Raw genomic sequence first — 15,960 nt, forward strand, 5'->3', positions numbered from 1 at the left:
GACACCACAATGAGATGCCCGCGCACCGCAACAAAGAGCAGCCTCAACTAGAGAAAGCCCGCACGCAGCAACGAAGACCCAACACAGCCAAAAATTTTTTAAAAAAGAAAAGAGAGACAGAAAGAGATAGAGACAAATTCAGAGAGATAGAAGGAAGGAAGGAAAGATGGGAGGGAGGGAGGGAGGAAGGGGAGAGGAAAGGGAGAGAAGAGAAGGGAAGGAAAGAGGGAAGGAATAAATGAATGTTTGAAGGAAGGAAGGAGCCTCTTTAACCTTCCACCACCCTGAGATTTCCATCCCCCACCCGCAGGGACTTGTCTGTGGAAACCTCAGGGTGACTTGAGCCAGGGGGCTCTGGAGAAATTTGGGGTATTTCTGGGAGTATCATGTTGGGGGAGGTGATAAAATAAAATTTATATTTTATGACAAGAAAGATTTAAACATAAAAATTTTCTCAGCCCGTTTGGGCCTCCTCCCTCTCCTAATGAAGATGTGTGCCGTGCGTCTGCATTAATCAGACCTCCGTAGGAGATAACATTCCTTCTTAATCTCACAAAGCGTCACAATTCCTTAGGAGATAACCTTCCTTCTTAATCTTGTAAGGGGTCACAATGACCCACGACCCACTACTCACTGTACATGTAGATTTGGATTGTGTAAACTGTCAATAATATGTCATTTGACATATAACCCTTTGTCTCAAAAACTGATGTCATTGCTTTGATCCCTAACAGGTGGAACAGTCCTCAGAACTTTCTGAAAGACTGTCTCCTGGGTTATAACCCTCAGGTTGGCTCGAATAAAATTTTCCATTTCTGGGACTTCCCTGGTGTCCCGGTGGCTAAGACTCCACGCTCCCAATGCAGGGGGCTTGGGTTCGATCCCTGGTCAGGGAACTAGATCCCACATGCCACAACTAAGAGTTCGCATGCTGCAACTAAGAAAAAGATCCCGCATGCTGCAACTAAAAAGATCCCGCGTGCCATAAGTAAGACCCAATGCAGTCAAATAAATAAATATAAAAAAATAAAAATTTATATTTTTTTCTTAGATTGACTATTGATTAATTTCTTTGTCAACAAGGGGACGGAAGGATGCATCCATCCTTAGCATCAGAATGCTGTCCTTCCACAGCTGGTCAAGAGAGAGGTCTATCTGGGGGGAAGACCCTGAGGTACGCAAAGCCCCCCCCCCCACCGCAGGACCCCTCAGTCATCCCCAGGAGTCTTTCTGGGGCCTGACAGAAGCTGCTTCAGGGTTGCTGTGTGTGTCCAGCCTGGCGCTAGACCAGCAAACGTGAAAGCCCATTACGCCAATCACCGTGACCAACTGCCTTTCCCACTCATTACCCAATCAGCGAGTCAGCTTGCATCCATAGGCCCTCACCGCACGGGCACAAACTCCCCTGCCGTTTCTGTGAGACCCCAGTTCTGAGCTCTTCTCACCAACTGAACCTCCATCATGGCTCTGAGCTTCCAGCTGGGAGAGCAGAGCTATATTTCCAGGTGCTCAGGACCTGGCTCCTCTTGGTGGTGTCTGTGACTGGTCCCACGCAGTGTTGAGTACGTCGAAGATGCTCAGAAAATATCTGCTTGTTAGAATTCTTTTTTTTTTAAATAAATTTTTAAATTTATTTTTGGCTGTGTTGGGTCTTCGTTTCTGTGCGAGGGCTTTCTCTAGTTGCGGCGAGCAGGGGCCACTCTTCATCGCGGTGCGCGGGCCTCTCACTGTCGCGGCCTCTTGTTGCGGAGCACAGTCTCCAGACGCGCAGGCTCAGTAGTTGTGGCTCACGGGCCCAGTTGCTCCGCGGCATGTGGGATCTTCCCGGACCAGGGCTCGAACCCGTGTCCCCTGCATTGGCAGGCAGATTCTCAACCACTGCGCCACCAGGGAAGCCCCTAGAATTCTTTTTTTCAAGTTCCGTCATTTGCCAGTACATGGAATTTGGACCATCACTTAACCTTTCTGAGCCTTGCTTTCTCTATTTCTAAAATGGGGAGAATAGGACGGTTTGTTCAGAACCTACCATGTGTCAGATTAGATTATTGTACAACCACCTTCTCAGTGAGTCCTCCCCAAGCCCTGTGAGGTTCTCATCCTTAACTTGCAGATGGGCAGACAGAGAATGGGAGATGAGGCACCTACCAAGCTCACGTGGTGGGCCAGCTCACGAGTGACAGAGCCAGGAACGGCCCCAGGATCCTTTGAATCCCAAGGAGCACATTCTTCATATTTCCTATATCATCACCTGCCCCACTAGCTTACGGGGTGGCTTGAGCGCCGCTCATGTTGCTTTGAGCTAATTACTCACCACGACGGGGAAGTGAGGTGTGGAGGATAAGAGCTCAGGCTCTCCATTCAAATCTTGGCTTTGATGCTTACCTGGCAGGCAGCTTCACCATCCTGAGCCTCAGTCTTTTTGTCTATAATTTACAGATGACAGTGGTACTTGTCTGATACAGTTGTTTAGAAGATTAAATGATGCGGAACACTCAAAACACTTAGCACATAGAAAGTGCTTCCTGGGACTTCCCTGGTGGTCCAGTGGTTAAGACTGTGCTTCCACTGCAGGGGGGGCAGGTTCCATCCCTTGTCAGGGAACTAAGATCCCACATGCCACGCAGTGTGGCCAAAAATATTTAAAAAATAAAAGAAAGTGCTTCTTAAATGTTAGATGCTGCTGTTGTTATTGTTATTAAAATTCCTGCTTAAGATCTCATTTCAGGGAGCATCTGCTCAACTCATCTTAAACAAAAATTTCTTTTCATCATTCATTCGCTTATTCAGCAAACATGAATTGAGCCTTTGGCATGTTTCCAGGACACTGCAGGTACCAGAGATACACAGGTGAGAAAGGCAACGCTGCCAGTCTTCTGGGGAGACAGCAAGAAGACAGCTGCCGTGAGATGGGATAGGGGCGGGGCTAGAGTTAAGCCCCATGAGGTTCCTTTCTACTTCTCTCTGGGAGAATCAGGGCAGGCTTCCTGGAAGAGTGGATCTTTGCCTGAGACTTAGTAGAAGAGGAGGGCTAGCACAGTGGTTAGAGAGGAAAGGGCTTTCTGGGCAGATGAAATGGTATCTGAGAGCTCACAGAACATTAGGGAAATAGCAGGGTGTTCAGTATGATTGGAGCAGAGTGGAGTGTGTGTGTGTGTGTGTGTGTGTGTGTGTGTGTGTGTTTGGAGAGTTGAGGTTGTAGACCAGTGGCTCTCAACTAGGGGGCAAGTCTGCCCCCAAGGGGACATTTGGCAATATCTGGAGACATTTTGGATGGTTGCAACTTGGGGGGAAGGTACTACTGGCATCTAAAGGGTGAGGACATTGCTGCTAAACACCCAACACTGCGCAGGACATCCCCCTGCAACAAAGAAGTATCCAGTTCCAAATGTCAATAGTGCTGAAGTTGAGGTAAGGAGGGGCCAGATCAGGAAGAAAGTATTTGCCCAAGAGCAAGAAGAAATAATTGAAAAGTGCTTGTGTGATGAGCTCGGGGTTTTAGGAGCTCATTTTGGCAGCAGACAATGTATCAGAGACGTGGGGTTGAGGGGTGGACTTTCCTGGTGGCACAGTGGTTAAGAACCTGCCTGCCAATGCAGGGGACACGGGTTCGAGCCCTGGTCCGGGAAGATCCCACATGCCGCGGAGCAACTAAGCCCGTGTGCCACAACTACTGAGCCTGCGCTCTAGAGCCCGCGAGCCACAACTACTGAGCCCATGTGCCACAAGTACTGAAGCCTGCGTGCCTAGAGCCCATGCTCTGCAACAAGAGAAGCCACCGCAATGAGAAGGCTGCGCACCGCGATGAAGGGTAGCACCCCCCCAGCTCGCTGCAACTAGAGAAAGCCCGCGCACAGCAACGAAGACCCAATGCAGCCAAAAATTTAAAAAAACAAATAAATAAATAGATAAATTAAAAAAAAAAGAAATGGGGAGGTTATGGTAAGAGGAGGAAGGGAAAGTGATTTGAGAGGCACTGAAGTGATCCAGGTGAAAGACAGTCAGCAATTGGTAGGAGAGCAGCAGGGGAGTGGGGGTGGGTGGGTAGATGAGATGGCGAAGAACGCGCACTATGACTGTGAATGTGTGGTGATGAGAAGATTGTGGACGATGCCCCAGAGTCCTGGCTTGGGGGTTTGGGTGCAAGGTGATGATTTCTCCTGAGAAAGGGACCACAAGAAGAGGAGCAGTTTAGTGTAGGGGTGTGTGTGTGTGTGTGTGTGTACGCGTGTGTGTGATGAGTCAGTCTGACGTGTTGAATTCATAATGCACATGGGACATCCAAGTTGGGAAGCTTATTTGGTGGCTGTATATGTGAGTCTGTGGTTGTGGACCAAACCTGGTGAGGAGCAGGTCTGGGGCTGGAGATGAAGACTTGGGAGTGATCTGCATATATTTCATAGCTTGAGACCTGGGGGTGAATGAGATAACCCATGGAGCGTGTGTAGAGTTAGGAAAGAAGGGCACCAAGAAACCAGGTGGTGACCAATATTTAAAATTCCAGAAGAGGAAGTGGAGCCCACCAGCAGAAACTGGGAAGGAATGGCTAGAGAAGTTGTTAAGAAAAGAGGCTGTTTTTAAGAAGGAGGAAGTAAAGAGGTATCAGGCACTACAGAGGTCAAATAAGACAAGAATTGAAGAATGTCTGTTGGGTTTGGCAATTAGGTGGTCAGTGGGGACGTTGGCAAGAGTAGTTTCCATGGAGCAATGCAGGGTGGGCAGAAACCAGATTACTATCGTGTAAGGAGTCGAGGGGGTTGAAGAACTGGCCAGCAAGTCTGCACTGCTCATTGGAGGAGCTTGGCTTTGGTGCCGAGAAACGAACCCACCTCATTCTTTGACTCAACCTCCAGGAAACACCAATCATCTGTATCCTGGCTCAAATTCCAGCAGTTCAGGGCCATGGTTTGGCTCCTAGAATGCCTCCTACTTCTCTTCTGCCTCTCCTCTCCTGTCTGTCAATCCTTCAGAGCCCAGTCCAAGGAACACCTTTACAAGGAAGCCCTCTCTGCCTGCCCTTGCCCTTAATGTGACTCTGGTAGCACAGACAATTGGTGTCTTCTAGCAAGTGAAAGTTTTATCCTTCTAAGTGTCCACTCAATAGGGTGCCTTGTTTTACTAAGAGGTTCATTTTGTTTGTCTTGCTTTACCGGCTACATGAAGCCTTCCTGAGATGAGAGACCACCTCTGAGTATTTACTGAATGAATGAATGTATGACCCAGTGCACAGAGCCTGGCCCACGATTGTGTCCATGGCAGGTGGGGCTCAGAAAGACACCTGTGGAATTGAAATTAATGGACTTTGAATTTAACTCGGCTGGACTTTCTCCAGGAAGTAAATTTCAAGTTGATTAATTTCAAACTAATTGAAAAACTCCTTCTGTGATCTGGGTAGAGTTCTAGGCAGTGAGCAAGAAAGACCAGGTCCCTGTTTTCTTAGAACTTACTTCCTACTGGGAGAGACAGACAGTAGACAAGAAACCAGTGAAGGAGCAAGGTCGTATCACTTTGGCAAATGTTCTGATGGAAGTAAATGAATGATGTGCACCAGAGTAACTAGATATGCGAAAGGGTTGGGTGGGCTTTTTTTTCTTAAATTAATTAATTAATTAATTAATTAATTTTACTTCTGGCTGCATTGGGTCTTCGTTGCTGCGCTCAGGCTTTCTCTAGTTGCAGTGAGCAGGGGCTACTCTTCATTGAGGTGCACGGGCTTCTCATCGTGGTGGCTTCTCTAGTTGTGGAGCACGGGCTCTAGGCGCACGGGCTTCAGTAGTTGTGGCTTGTGGGCTCTAGAGCACAGGCTCAGTAGTTGCAGCACAGGGGCTTAGTTGCTCTGCGGCACATAGGATCTCTCCTGACCAGGGCTCGAACCCGTATCCCCTGCACTGGCAGGTGAATTCTTAACCACTGTGCCACCAGGGAAGTCCCTGGAGTGGGCTTCTTTAGAAAGAGTTCTCAGAGAAGACTTCTCTGATGAGGCGACCTTGGAGCCGAGACCCACTAGATGAGACGGAGCCAGTACCAAACTTTAGCTTGGCCAATGGAGCAGAAACCAGTATGACGAGGGTCACACACACCAGTGAGGTTGGACAAGTAGACAAGAGCCAGACCATGGAGGCCCTTGAAGGCAATGGTAATGAGTTTGGATGAATTGCTGCCACAGAGGGAAGACACTGAATGGCAAGCATGGGGATGATGGGCTCGGGTGTACGTTATCAAACGTTGGCAGCTTGGGCTAGGGAGGTGGCAGCAGAGATGGAGAGAAGTAGATGGTCTGGGGAAGTATTGAAGGTGGAAGATGGGGTGGAGGATGGGCACTGACTGCAAAGACATATTCCTTCTAACTTTGTTGTGTGTACACAGCCCCTGGGAGAGGAGATGCCTGGAGGCCAAGAGGGGTTCTCTCACCAAGGGCGAAGGAAGAGCACTGAACTGGGAATCAGGACGTCTGAGTCCTCCATATCTTAGGCATGGAGACTGGCCTGGGTCACCTCTAAAGGCCCTTCCAGCCCTAGCAGCCCAGCCCTTGTTCTATGTCAATTGTTGGGGCATCCAAAGGGGGAAGTGTCAAAGGAGCTGTATATCAAGGTTGATTTCACAGAGCAACGGCCCAGGTCTCTATCTCCTGGGCTGCTTACCCCAGGGATGATGTTAGTCCTTTCACCACCCTTATCTGCCCCCAGGGAGGTGTTGGCTAAGCCCAGGCAGCAGGCGGTTGATCAGCTCTGAAGTTCTGTCTCCTGCAGTTCACTGCTTCTCTGAGGGCAGAACTTGGAGCTAGAAGAGGCTAACCGGCCTCTTATGGTCTGAGAGGAAGGGTGGTGGGACCTCTGGCTGGAATCGAACCTCTCTTTCTCCCTCCATATTTCCTGACCTTCTGTCCCTGGGTTCTGTAGAAGGCCCTCCAGCCCATTCCTGTGGGACACTCCCCTGTGCCAATCAATCCCCTACCATGAATTGCACCAACTGTAAATTTCATCCTGGGAAGGAAATGGGCCTCGAGGGTTGTATGTGTCTTCTAGGCCACAGATTTAGTGACTTCAAACAGCACACATTTATTAGCTCACAGTTCTGTAGGTCAGAAGTCCGGGCATGGCATGGCTGGATTTTCTGCTCAGAGTCTCTCAAGGCTAAAATCAAGGTGTTGGCTGAGCTGTGTTCTCACCTAGAGTTCAGGGTCCTCTTCCAAGCTCACGTGGTTGTGGTAAAATTCTGTTCCTTCTGCTGTTCCTGGCTGGCTGTCACATGGGGGCTGCTCCACATTCCTTGCCCTCCGTCCTCAAAGCCAGCAACGGAGAGCCTCCCTTGGGTGGAATCCTGCTCATGGTTTTTTTTGCAGTACGTGGGCCTCTCACTGCTGTGGCCTCTCCCGTTGCGGAGCACGGGCTCCGGACGCGCAGGCTCAGCGGCCATGGCTCACGGGCCCAGCCACTCCGCGGCATGTGGGATCTTCCCGGACCGGGGCACGAACCCGTGTCCCCTGCATCGGCAGGCGGACTCCCAACCACTGCGCCACCAGGGAAGCCCCCTGCTCATGTTTGTAATCTCTGACTTCAGAAAGAGCCCAGTCACTTTAAAGGGCTTTTGCCTGGTTAGATCAGACTCATCCGGGATATTCTCCCTCTCCTAAGGTCAACTGTCCCATATAATATAACACAACCACTGGAGTAAATGCCATCCTCTGTCCCCATGTACAGTCCCGGGGATTATGCACCACGTGTGCACGAGAGTGGGAGAAGGATCTTCGGGGACGTCTTAGAATTCCGCTGATTACGAGAGCCAAGGAGGACGTTTTTGGTGGAGAAGGTTGGAGGCCATTCCTGGCAATTTGAGAACAAATCATCCAGTAAAGTGAGAAGTTCCTTTGCCTTTTGGGAGGACATAGAGCAATCTCATGGATGGTTTGAACACTCGCCCTAGAAACATCACACCATGTGTTATCTATGTTTGCAGAGTTCATGGCCCCTTGAATCCATTCATCGTTTCTAGGTTGATAAACCCTGGGGCAGGGTGTGGGGAGGGTGCAAGTGGAGATGAGGGTTGAGCGGTGTGAGTTGGGTATTTGGAGCATGCAGAGTTTTCTACCTTCAAGCTGCTCTGTGTTGGTCATGGGAGGGAGTATTTACTGAATGAATGAATGTATGTGTGTGTGTGTGTCCAGCTCTGTTCTCCATTGCAGGATAAAGCCAAAATGAAACTCCACCTACTTCTGGCTCTTCTACTTGGGACAGTTTCAGCTTTTCATCTGAGTAAGTCTCCTTGGCCTTCAGCCTTTCTTTCTCTACTTGACTCCTTTCTATAGTTTATAGGGTCAGAGTCACACAGCCACACCTTCCTCTCTGGCCATCCCCTATTTCAGGATCTCTGCACAGAAAGGAGCGGGGACTCTAGAGCTGGAGTTGAAGGGATTCCTCAGGGCATCTGCATGTCTGCAGTCTTGGTTCTACTGTGACGTTCTCAATGTTGTCCTTTCTGCAAGATGCAAACGGTGATCAAATGATCCCTTCTTTTACTTTGAGCTCACCGAGTGTACAGTGCTAAGCGTTTTCTATGCATTATCTCCTTTAATCCTCATAGCATCCCCATGAGGTATGTGGTGTGGTCTACCCATATCACAAACGAAGAACTAAAGCTAGTAGGTGATGGAACCAGAACAAAACCCACAACTGCCTGACTCTAAGTTCATGCCCTTAACCACCAGGACCTCATGTGGGAGGTTGGCTTCTCCTGGGGGGGGGGGGGGGGGGTGGGCTCTGTTCCAGGTTCCTCTCTTTCCAGGGCTCAGCTTGCAAATGCCTGGGGCCGGGAGGGAGCTGTCCGTGGTCCTGGGGAGGAACAGGGGAAGATGTGAAGGAGGGGCGCTTGACCTTTCTTCTTGCCAGGAACTGAAATGTCCAACATTGAGAGCCCCTTGGGAGATGACACCCTGCCTTAAGTGGGGGGGGGGGGTACCAGAAAGTGAGGCAAAGGAGATCCCTGTGGAGGGATGCTGCTAGAGGAAGAGGAAGACAGGGGCTCTGGAAGTGAAGATGCCCCCAGGGAAGAGGGGGCTGTTGAGTCCATCTCAGCCTTGGATGAGGTAGACAGGGACCTTCAGTGTCCTAAGGATGAGGACACAGTAAAACTGGAGGGCATCCCTGGATGCAAGACCTGCCGCTTCCTCCTGGTGAGGATCCCCTGAATTTTATTCATGCTCAGGTGAGTGGCCAGTAGCTGAGGCTGAGGCCCAGGGTGGCGATAGGGAGCTGGTGTCTCCAGCCTCTGCGTCGCTGGTCATTTTCCTCACTGAGGACCCTGGGAGTGTTAGCAGAGGCTGAGACCCGCAGAGGTGTTGGGGGTAAGAGGTGAGGGTCACGCGGAAACAGAAGTTGCGTCTTAATCTCCAGCCTTCAAATGTCTGTGGGGCTGGGTGGGGGGGCGGTGGAGGGTGAGTTTTGGAGACTTAGACACCCAGGACTAAGGTGATGTGAATTCCTGGGGGACGGGCACACCGTTCTTCCTCTTTCATTATACCCTGCAGTTAACTTGCCAGAGGTGCTACCGGGGCAGACTCATCTCCATCCACAACTTCAGCCTTAATTACCAGATCCAATGCTTAGTCCGACAGATCGACCAGGGCCAAGTCTGGAGCGGAAGCCAGGTCACCGGCCGGGTAAGAGGGGCCCCAGCTCTCGGTGGGGAGCACCTCCTTACCCCAGCCCATGTTCAACCTGCTGCAGATCTGTCTGTGCTTCTCCTCTACAATCCCCTGAAGAACTGGGGACAGGTGGACACCTGGGTGAGACAACAAGGGGGCTGCCTAGGCATCGGGAACAGCCGAGCATTTAGAATCAGGATGTTTAGGTGCGAGTTCTGCTCAGTCTCTGACTGTCTATAGGACCTGGGCAAGACCGTGAGCCTCGTTCCTCATCTGTAGGATGGGGTTGGAACTCCTGCCCTGCCTCTTGTTAGAGCCCAAAGGATGGGGGTGTCACTGGAATGCATAGAATGTGATGGTGACAATCACTGTGGCTCTGCATTTCAGTTGACCAGGACTGTGTCCATTGTGGTCCAGCAGTCCTTTAAGGGCCAATGCCTGGCGGGCAGCGGGAGGGTCAGGCAGGGATGGTCCCAGCTCTGCCTACCTGCTTTCCCTTTGCCGTGTCCCAGCCCACCTCTTTCCCTCTTGCCTCCCCTGGGGTCGCTGCCCATGCTTTTGCTGGCTCGACGGCACTCCCTGGAATTTTGCGTACGGGGCTGCTGGCCAGCCCTGGGGCAGTGCTGGTAGATGTGTGACCCTGTGCACCCGAAGTGAGGTGGTGGGAGTGGGGATGGATAATGGCAAGGCCTGGGAAGGAGGAGGCTCCAGGAAGAGCCAGACCCTGCAAAGGAGAGGCCTCCTGGCTCTTCAGACTCATCTCCACTGAGGTGTGGGGTAGGGAGAGGGGAAGGCCCTACTGGGGCTGAGTCAGGGAGAACAAGAGGCTGAGACCCCTTCCTGTTGCATCTTCACAGGAGGCCACTGGCGTCAAGCTCCCTGTGGTGTGGGTCTCCCGTTCATCTGTTCCTACTGAGCTGGATCTTCCTGGGCAGGCTCCTCCCATCCCCTCCCCTCCAGCCCCCAGCAATGAAATTGTTTTCCTGAAACTGATTTCTTTTTCTTCCCACCATTGATCTACTCTGCTTAGCCCCACCCACGAGCTTTCTGCCAGTACAAGGACCACACCTCCCCACCCTACTGTCTTTCATAAAAAGGGACAGAATAAAAAGGGGTGGGGTCTGTGTGGCCCTCTTGGAGACAGAGGAATGGGCTCAGGTGGATCTTTTCATAGGACACCCAATTACCGGGCTCGTGCATTGCAGGTGCTGCCAGGACACCACGCATCTCTCTCCAAACTTTCAAGGTGAACTCTCAATGTACTGTGTTTGCATCTCCACATCTGAGGGCCTTTTCTTCCTCGCCCACAAACTGTGGTTGCCTTAATGTGCCAGGATATTAACATGTCCCTGGGAGCAGCCCGCAACTCTCAGGAGTGGGTGTATGAGTACCCCAGTCCTTTGCCCCCTCAGGTGGAATAATTCTGGGGCAGGTATCGGGCACTGCTTCCCAGGGTTTCCCAGTGAGATTAACTTCCAGTTACCCACTGAGGCAGCTGGCTTTATAACACACATTTTATTGGCTGTCTTCTCTTCCCCGTATGAACTCTCCTCTTCCCTACGACTGTCCCAGCGCCTCCCATGGAAACTACTTGCACTCAAATCCTCGCCTCAGGGTGTGTTTCCAGGGAATCTCAATATAAGACAAACTGCTATATGTCCAACTCTACGTAAGGTTTGGGAATATGACAAGACACAGCTCCCTGCCATTCGGGAACGTACAGATGTTTGTAACACAAGCACACCAGCATCTACTAATTGTTACCGCTTATTGTGCACCCACAAAGTACCCCCTGCTGCACCAGGCATCTTACAAAGATGACCTTGTTTGATCAGTAATTATTATCCCATTGTACAGAACCAGGCTCAGAGAAGTTATGACCTGTTTTTTTACCCAAGGCTGAACATCTAAATGTGCCCCGTGCTGTGATTCAAGTATCCCCAGAGCATGTTCTTTCAACCATCAGGATTTCATGTCTGGAAGTGTTGGCTGCTTCCAGGACATGATCATATGGGGACAGAGCACAGAGGGGAGGCACGAGAGACTCATCTCCCTTGGGTTCATCTTGGGGCATTGGACTCCAACCTAGCTGGAGATGAGGGGGTCCCAACCAGAGGTGAGGAAGGAAGGCATTCTGAACCCTCCTTTTAATGGGGAGGTGAGCAGAAAGTAAGGCATCAATGCTCCGAAGCCCTTTTCCTCCAGGACTCCTCAAATTCTTAGAAGTACAGATGGCCCCAGGGATTCCATTCTATCTGGTGGTCCAGATAGAAGAGGCTACTTACTCAAGGTTGCACAGGAAGTTGAAAAAGATAGAAATCACACTGAGGTCCTTTGTAACTGCTGTTCTCTTGGTATCCGTGACGGTGGAATTCTGACACACTCTTACAAGTTCAGCCCTGTGCTGGGTGCCGTGGAGGATGCACTGGGAGAACTTTCCCTCCTTGCCCTCATGGACTTTGTATTCTGGTGTGGGGAGGCGTTGCTTCTCTTTATTCCAGTACTACTAATAAAGAGTAACAAAATCCCTCCTTTAATTGCTTATTGATCTTTATTGGAGTATAGCTGCTTTACAACGGTGTGTGAGTTTCTGCAATACAGCAAGGTGAATCGGCCACACGTGGACACACATCCCCACTTTTTTTTTCTTTTTTTGCGGTACGCGGGCCCCTCACTGTTGTGGCCTCTCCCGTTGCGGAGCACAGGCTGCGGATGCGCAGGCTCAGCGGCTGTGGCTCACGGGCCCAGCCGCTCCGCGGCATGTGGGATCCTCCCGGACCGGGGCACGAACCCGCGTCCCCTGCATCGGCAGGCGGACTCCCAACCACTGCCACCAGGGAAGCCCCATCCTCTCTTTTTTTAAAACCCCTAATGTATTAAGCACTAAATAGGTGCCAGGGTCTGTATCAAGAGACTTTGTGCTAAGGTGGGACCTTGTTTTATTCCTCACAAACCTCTCCTGTTGGCGGTGGTCTGTGACACAAGTGTGACTTCCAGTCCACAAAGGTCTCCTTTGGGGGATTAATGTCAAGAAGGGGGCATGGGGACTTCCCTGGTTGTCCAGTGGGTAAGACTCTGCGCTCCCAATGCAGGGGGCCCGAGTTCGATTCCTGGTCGGGGGAACTAGATCCCACATGCGGGCCGCAACTAAGAGTCTGCACATCACAACTAAGAAGCCCGCACGCCACAACTAAGACCTGGTGTGGCCAAAATAAATAAATAAATAATGGGCTTCCCTGGTGGCGCAGTGGTTGGGAGTCCGCCTGCCGATGCAGGGGACGCGGGTTCGTGCCCCGGTCCGGGAAGATCCCACATGCCGCGGAGCGGCTGGGCCCGTGAGCCATGGCCGCTGAGCCTACGCGTCCGGAGCCTGTGCTCCGCAACGGGAGAGGCCACAGCAGTGAGAGCTCCGCGTACCGCAAAAAAAAAAAAAAAAATAAATAAATAAATAAATAAATAAATAATGAATTAATAAATAAATTTTTTTTTTTTTTAAAAAAACAAGGGGACACGAAGGAGGCATTTGGGCTCCTGGTAACATTCTGTATCTTGACCTGGCCTGGGTTACGTGGGTGCATTCCCTCCGTGACAACGCCTCAAGCAGTCCACGCTACAGTGCACATTACAGGATGCATGTTAAAGATGCATATCCTCAAGAAAAGCTTTAAATGAAATAAGAGGACTGGCCTTATGTCCCCGGGTAAGGGCTTGTGTGGTATTTTTCCTGTCCAGAATGATGCTAAGTAGGCTCTGGGAAACTCAGCTCGTGTCTTTACAGTGGTATCCCTAGCGTTCCTGGCATCATCATGCAGGACACAGAGCAGGAGCTCAAGCAGCTCTCGGTGCCCACTTGTTGATTAGGGTCACAGTTCAGTCTCAGTTTCCTGACAAGGGCTACCCCCAGCTCCACATGCCAGGTACTGTTCTGAGGTCTTTACTGGAGCTGATCTCATTTGAGGTGGGTCCTGTCATTAGCGTCGGTTTAGGGATGGGAAAATTGAGACCCAGAGGGGCTGACTCTAGAATGGTGATTCCATTCTATCAAGACATCACACTATGCTGCCCTCAGCATAACGTGGGGCTGGATGGAAATCTGAGACGAGAGGCAGAGTTTGAAACCCCTATGAATATAGATGCAAACAGTAAGCCAGAGAGTTGGCGTTTCATGGATGCTGAAAAGGTGGGCACTGTGGGCTAGTCTGGGCGTATCGCATTTGGGTGAATCAAAGAAAGCAAGGATGTAGGAGTCAAACAGACTAGGGTCAGACATGCCACTTCCAACAAGCTGTGTGAGCTTGGGCGAGTTATTTCACCTCTCTGAGCTTGTGTGGTAGGTCTGCGCACTGGGATGGCAGTGTCTAATTGGCAGGATGATTGTAAAGATTAAGTAAGTAGGATAATGGATGTGAAAGCCTTAATGAAGCATAGTGTTTGGAATATGGTGGACCTTCAAGAATGTCATTTCCGGACTTCCCTGGTGGCCCAGTGGTTAAGACTCTGTGCTTCCACTGCGAGGGGCGTGGGTTCAATCCCTGATCGGGGAACTAAAATCCTGTATGCTGCACGGCGCGGCCAAAAAAAAAATAAGTTATTTCCAGTTTTACATCAGACATCACCATGGTGACTGAGCAGGGCCCTGGGATGTCTTTGCCCCAGGTCAACCCCAGGGAGGGGCAGGCCAGAGAGAGGAAGTAGAGGGAATGCAGGTGTGGGGTGACTAAGGAGCTGAAAGGTCTTGGTTTAGGTCTGCCTCTGACTTGCTGTGTAATCTTGGGTAACTTATTTAAGCTCTCTGAGATGCCGTTTCCTAATGTGTAATGCAGGGACGTTTAAATGAAACAGCACTTGTAAAGCTTATCGTGGTGCTGGCTAACGGGAGTAGCCGACCTTCTCGGTCATCCCAACCACGGAGTGAAATGAGGCCCCTGGCCTGGGCCCCAGGACCGGGGAGAATAAGGGGGAGGGGGGCTAGCTTTCCACCCCTCCCCAGCTAGGGAAGTCTCCTGCTTGAACTCTGGAGACCAGGTTTTTGGGCCCTGGAATTAGTCAATCCACCCCCAAGTCAGGTAGATAAGCTGAGGGTTACGTCCGTTGGGCCAGGGAGATAACGGCCGAGACCGTTACTCTGCATTCAGGGCCCAGAAGTGAGCTCTCAGATACTTCTCCATTTGTAGGTCCCCTGAGAGAGCAGAGGAGTGGAAGGAAGCCAGGCCTTTTCACCCTCTGGGTGACCTGTCCCTGATGCCCTGAGCACAGGAGGGCTGGGCTGGAATCCAAGGAACAAATATGCTAGGATATCACAGAGTGGAGTCACCCACCCTGACAGGGCCACAAGCTCTTGGCGGTGATGTCTGGCAAAGTCAAGGCTCAGCACTTGCTGGCCTGTCCTTGGGTTGCAGTGAATGTGGCTGGAACCTGATTGATTCATATTTTGACGTTTTGTTCATCATGGTAGCTTTACATAGATTCTGATTTTTAAGAAAGATGGCATTAAATATTTATTTATCTTGACCACTGAGTTCTTTACTGTCCCCTTAAATTTTGCAACTGAGGCAAGCGCCTTCCCCTTAGTCCTGACCTTGGTCGTGACAGAGGGCTGGTGGGAGGTGGGGAGTCGGGGCGGTGCGGGGAGGCTGGCCCACAGAGCATCTGAATGGCTCTGCATGAAGGTTTCCATTCCAGCTGCTGCCTCCCCGCCAGAAAGATATGCCTCAAGCTTGGACAAGATAGCATGTTCTAGATCAGTGATCCTCAACAGGGGTACTTTTTCTTTCCAGAGGACATTTGAAAATGTGTGGAGACATTTCTGAGTGACACGATCTGGGGAGGCACGGTTGACATCTAGTGGGTAGAGACCCAGAGATGCTGCTAAACTTTCTATAAGACACAGGACTGCCCCTCCCCCAACCTTCAACAAAGGATGATTTGACTCCAAAGAGTAATAGTGCAAAGGTTGATCTAGAGCCACAGCATAAAGGAAGGAGCATAAGTTTTTCACATATTGAAGGTAAGAAAGAGATGGAGAGGGAGAAGGAGAGGGAGAGAGAGGGAGAGAGTGAAGGAGGGAGGGTGTGTGTGTGAGAGAGAGAGAGAGAGAGAGAGAGAGATGGGGTGGGTAGAGCATGTTGGGAGCCCCAGAGACTTAGAAATCTCAGTTCCCCCACTTCCTGCATAACCTTGGCAAGTCACTTTCCCTCTCTGAATCTCATTTTTCACATCTGTGCCGTAGGGCTAATCATACGTTCTCATGGGACTGAGGTTAGGAAGGTGAGGTTTCAAGGGTGCAATGCACGGAAAGTACTTGGTCTAGAGAAGAGCTCAGA

This window comes from Aethalodelphis obliquidens, unplaced genomic scaffold (assembly GCF_003676395.1).
Source record: "Aethalodelphis obliquidens isolate GAN/ISIS:26980383/991018 unplaced genomic scaffold, ASM367639v1 scaffold14, whole genome shotgun sequence".
NCBI classification, from domain to species: Eukaryota; Metazoa; Chordata; class Mammalia; order Artiodactyla; family Delphinidae; genus Aethalodelphis; species Aethalodelphis obliquidens.